Consider the following 6,057-nt stretch of genomic DNA (forward strand, 5'->3'; position numbering starts at 1 on the left):
CATTTGACATTGAGAGCATAGGTTGTAATTTAGATTTATTTTTGAGATGGAAAAATGCAGTTTTACAAATGCAAGAAACGTGGCTTTCAAAGGAAAGATTGGGTTCCTAACACATAGGTTCCTAACTGATGACGAAGAATTGACAGAGCAGCCATCAAGTCTTAGACAGTGTTCTAGGTTATTATATGCAGAGTTTTTAGTTCCTATAATTAACACCTGTTTTTTTTCAGAATTTAGCAGTAAGAAATTACTCGTCATCCAGTTTTTTTATATCGACTATGCATTCCGTTAGTTTTTCAAATTGGTATGTTTCGCCGGGCCGCGAAGAAATATAGAGCTGAGTATCATCAGCATAACAGTGAAAGCTAACACCGTGTTTCCTGATGATATCTCCCAGGGGTAACATGTAAAGCGTGAAAAGTAACGGCCCTAGTACTGAGCCTTGAGGTACTCCATACTGCACTTGTGATCGATATGATACCTCTTCATTCACTGCTACGAATTGATGGCAGTCAGATAAGTATTTGAACCATGCTAATGCACTTCCATTAATGCCAACAAAGTTTTCTAGTCTATTCAAAAGAATGTTGTGGTCAATAGTGTCAAACGCAGTGCTAAGATTCAATAGCACTAATAGAGAGATACAACCACGATCAGATGATAAGAGCAGGTCATTTGTAACTCTAATGAGAGCAGTCTCAGTACTATGATACGGTCTAAATCCTGACTGGAAATCCTAACAGATACCATTTTTCTCTAAGAAGGAATATAATTGTGAGGATACTACCTTTTCTAATCAGAGTTAATTGATTAATTTAACAATATTCAATATTATAAAAACAACAATATAAAAACAATATTACTTCCTTTTTAGGTAAACATTACAGCGTTGCCTTTATTGTGTCTTTGCCAACACAGGGTAGTAAATTTAGTTTGGTATAGTAACAGTACTTGTGTAATTACTAAATATTTCATTATGTTAGTTGTTTTTTAGACTACCAGTTTGGAAGAAGAGGCTACTGGAGTTGATGCCGGCCTTTTCATTGTTGCAGGGGAAGGTAGAAGCAACCAAGAGTTACTGGTGAAAGAGACGTTGATGTTGCAGTTGGGCTGGAGGAGCACATGATCATGCATGAGCTAGGATATGTGAAATGTCATAATGTTCAGCTATGCCTCATGTTAGTGTTGTAATACCAAGCACGTTCATACCAAAAAGGTAGCTGTCACTTTTAAAAACCGAGTGAAATAGCATTCTGAATGTGGTTCTATGTTGATGATTTATTTTTATGTAGTACTGATAGAAAACAGAAACTTAGAGCAATAGTTCACCCAAAAATGAAAATTCTGTCATCATTTACTCGCCCACAAAGTTGTTCCCAACCTGTATACATTTCTTTGTTCTGCTGAACACAGAGAGATATTTTGAAGAATGTTTATAACCAACCAGTTCTGAGGCAAAATTTACTTCCATAGTATTTTTCCCCCCACATACTACGGAAGTCAATGGTGCCCTACAACTGTTTGATTACAAACATTTTTCAAAATATCCTCTGTGATCAGCGGAACAAAAAGATTAATAAAGGATTGAAAGAACTTGATGCTTAGTAAGTTATGATTTATGTTGTTATAAATAAAGCATATTCACCTGCACATTTTAGAGTGGCCTTTTATTGTGGCCAGCCTAAGGGCACACCTGTGCAATAATGCACATGCTGTCTAATCAGCATCTTGATATGCCACACCTGTGAGGTGGATGGATTATCTCAGCAAAGGAGAAGTGCTCACTAACACAGATGTAGACAGATTTGTGAACAATATTTGAGAAAAATAGGCCTTTTGTGTACATAGAAAAAGTCTTAGATCTTTGAGTTCAGCTCATGAAAAATGGGGCAAAAACAAAAGTGTTGCGTTTATAATTTTGTTCAGTGTATGTGTGCGTTTTACATATATTGCCTTTACCAGATTTCTATATGGGTTATTCATTTTTCTTCAGATATTCCATTTCTTGTTTTTTCCCATATGTACACGGCTGATTGAACACCACATACACTGTATGTTGTGTTAATATTTCAGAAACAAAGAATAGCATTAATTTATTTTATCTGAACTAAATACAACTTCTTATAGTTAGATGTTTTCATCCTCACCGTAAAATATACTTTGCGTCATTACAAGTATGTGTATTTTACACATCATCTAATATAGTGTATATATATATATATATATATTTATACACCTTGCTACGTGTACTGCGTTAGGCTAACCGAGACTTGTCATTTGCACTTATATATTGTTGCTCTTTTGTTAGTTTTGATTGCTTTTATTGTCCTCATTTGTAAGTCGCTTTGGATAAAAGCGTCTGCTAAATGACTAAATGTAAATGTAATATTCAAATCCGTTAAAGGATTTTTAGGCTGCATTAATCAGGTCAACCGGGAACACTTCTCATAACACCCGATGTACTTGCTACATCGCTAGAAGAATGGCATCTACGCTAATATTAATCTTATTCCGAGGTCACCGTTGCCACCAGTTCCAGTACATATTCAGACCAGATGGTGGATCAGCACCTAGAAAGGACCTCTACAGCCCTGAAAGACAGCGGAGACCAGGACAATTAGATGAGCCCCAGATACAGATCCCCTGTAAAGACCTTGTCTCAGATGGCCACCGGGACAAGACCACAGCAACCAGATGAGTACTCTGCACAATGTGACTTTGCTGCAAAATAGTGAAAAATAAGAGGTTGTCAATCAATATGTTCATATACCCACAGACTTAAAATTATATTTTCTGATTTAACATTACCTCTATACAGTCGGACTTCTAAGTACATATTTTTTTATTTAATTATATATATATATTCAGATTTACATGTAAATTGTGAATATATAGATGCAAATCTGAATATATACATTTATATATTCAGATTTACATCTATATATTCACAACTTACATTTATACATTCCAGGATGGCGTTATCCTACAATATTACATCACCATACATAACTATAAATCTCCCTCTGTCCCTCTTAAACAGGGTGTGCCACAGGGCTCAGTCCTAGGGCCATTATTATTTATTGTTTATATTATGCCCCTCTGACAAATTATTCGCCACCACGGTCTACAGTACCACTGCTATGCCGATGATATTCAGATATACATTTCCTGCCGACCTGACTCTCTCCACCAGACTGCATCTCTATTGTCATGTGTCAATTATGGCGCTTTTCCACTGCATGGTACGGCACGGTACGGCTCGGTACGGTTCACTTTTGGGGGGTTTTCCACTGGGTACAGTACCTGATACCATAAAATAAAAAAGTATTACATCAAATTATGTAATTGGCCAGCGAAGAAAGTCCGTGCTGCTGGAGATGCAGCCGGAAGTGCCGCTGGGAGATGCCGATGCCGCATTTTGCGCCAGCCCCTGATAACCGAGAGGAGAATTTCTTTCGCAGAAATCAGCTAAAGCTAACAAATCATCTTCAATCTCTTTCCAAACACGTTCAGATTCCCCTGACATTTATGGGCCTGTTTACACCTGGTCACTTCATGCATTTTCGCTGATCGGATATCTATTTGATTTGTTAAAACTTTTCCAATTACACTTGGCCACATAAATGTGTCGTCGCAAAACGGATATAAATCCGATCTTCAATTCCCACGCTATATTTAAATTTTAAGTTCGCATCAACGAAATCAAAAGATAAGCGCTGCATTTTATTCATTATCAGCTCATTTCAAAATCAAAGACCGCAATAGGAGAGCGCACTGCATCAGCACTGGAAAGATACGTTTAAATCAATTGGATGATTTAATTACACAATTTAAACCGTGACATTATAATTACAAACACTAATAGTACAATGTTCAGAAAAATATCCCTGTTTTAGCGCATAGCGGATTTTTTTGATTGGGACATGTCTTAAAATAATTTGAGAACTTTGCATTAATTTTCAGTATTGCATTAATTTAATGTAAATCCATAAAACTAAGTTATAACACTGTTGACTTAAAGGTAGTCACCAGTACATTACTCAGAATATTTCATTCCTTATATTGCACATAGCTTAGATTTCAGATTTTTTTTTATTATTATTTTTTTTTTTACAAATATTTAACCCATTTAAATCCATTAAACTACAACACTGTTTGGCCTAAATAAGTAAAACCAATATGTAAGTTACAAACTGTAACAGTAAATTACAATACAATGGGGATACAAGGGGAAGTCGTGGCCTAATGGTTAGAGACTCGTAACCCAAAGGTTGTGGGTTTGAGTCTTGTACCGGCAGGGATTGTAGGTGGGGGGAGTGAATGTACAGCGCTCTCTCCACCTTCAACCACGACTGAGGTCCCCTTGAGCAAGGCACCGAACCCCCAACTGCTCCCCGGGCGCCGCAGCAAAAAATGTCTCTTTCACATTTCACTTTCATACTTTAATGTCAAATGGTGTTGTGGTTTAATGGATTTAAATGCATTTAATATTGTATATACTCTAAACAATACCAAGGGAATAATATGAAAAACAAAGCCTGTGCTATTTAGGGAATAATATTCTGTAATTTGCACTTGGTTTGAAACCTTTAGGTCAGCTGTGCTGTAGTTTAATAGATTTACAGTCGCATACATTTAAAGCTGTAAAATTATTATAAGACATATGAAGTGCAAATTCAAAAAACAGCTGTGTGTGCTATATATTTTTTCGAACAATTTACTGTTAGTTTATCATAATGTCATTTAGTAGTTTAATTGATGTATGGGGCTAATTATATATTTTCTTCAACTAATGCCTTTTGCATAGCACAACACTTAATTTGATGTATATCGGAGTTGGTTTGGGCTCAAAATATGAAATGGGCAGAGAGTTTAATTAGTATGAATCTTTCTTTATCTCAGATTATTAACTAGTTAATAGCAAACTTGTTTAAATTTCCTAGTAGCCTAATGTGTAAATGTTCTCTGAAAGGTTTGAGATGATCCGTAATGAACAGTCGTTGCATAGCCGTGGCCTCCTCTCCAGCTCCAGCTCCAGCCGTGGCCTCCTCTCCAACTCCAGCTCCAGCTACAGCCGTGGCCTCCTCTCCAGCTCCAGCTACAGCCGTGGCCTCCTCTCCAGCTCCAGCTCCAGCCGTGGCCTCCTCTCCAGCTCCAGTTCCAGCCGTGGCCTCCTCTCCAGCTCCAGCTCCAGCTGTGACCTCAAATCATTGTTAAATAATATGTCAAACAAAGTGGATTTTACGGCTGCACCCATTTCCAACCAAATCAATGCAACATGATGCAACATCCTAGACAGTGGTATCAGAGCCTGCCGACGCCAACATTTTAACCCTGAGGCAAAACTAGATGTTGTGTTCAGAGATGCTGATGAGATTGGTGAGGGAGCAGCTGATGAGGGTGGACCTACAAGATAATTTTTTACTTTGCTGATGAGGGAAATCCACTCATGCGAAATATTTGATGGAGAGGACTGGAAAAAAACATTGCCTGCAATTCCAAAGGTAACCTGTTGTCTAATGTTTTTGTGTGTGTGTGTGTTTACATTAAGCATTGTGGAAAAAGTGTCTACCTCATTTATAATTTTTTGTAATTCTGCCCATTTTCACATTTAATGTCACCAGGTCTTTAAACAAAGCATCTTTAATTATTAAACTTAAAAAAAAGGTTTTAAATTATTGACAAATTAATCCGTTTACACCCATTAGCAGCACACATTTTCTAAGCATTGTTTATAGACATGATAATGCTTTTCCCATGTGTTACAGCACTGTACAATGGAATGTACAAACTAGTTGGACGGATGATAGCTGTGTGCCTGGTACATGGTGGTGTGGAGCCACTTTTTTTTCAGAAAGACTGTTCTGTCAGGTGTGCAACTTTCAGCCCCCAGTACCAGACCTTCAAGAGATTGTGTACTACGACTTCAGAGCAAAGATGACCACAGTTAGTTTATGTATTACACATTTTCATTTATGCCAGCTGTTGCTTTGTTAGTAATGGTAATGTGGCGATAGTTGTAATATCTTAGAATGTTGAAATTGTTAACCTTAACCT

Source organism: Sinocyclocheilus grahami, unplaced genomic scaffold, assembly GCF_001515645.1.
Source record: "Sinocyclocheilus grahami isolate Dianchi unplaced genomic scaffold, SAMN03320097.WGS_v1.1 scaffold1667.1, whole genome shotgun sequence".
NCBI lineage: Eukaryota > Metazoa > Chordata > Actinopteri > Cypriniformes > Cyprinidae > Sinocyclocheilus > Sinocyclocheilus grahami.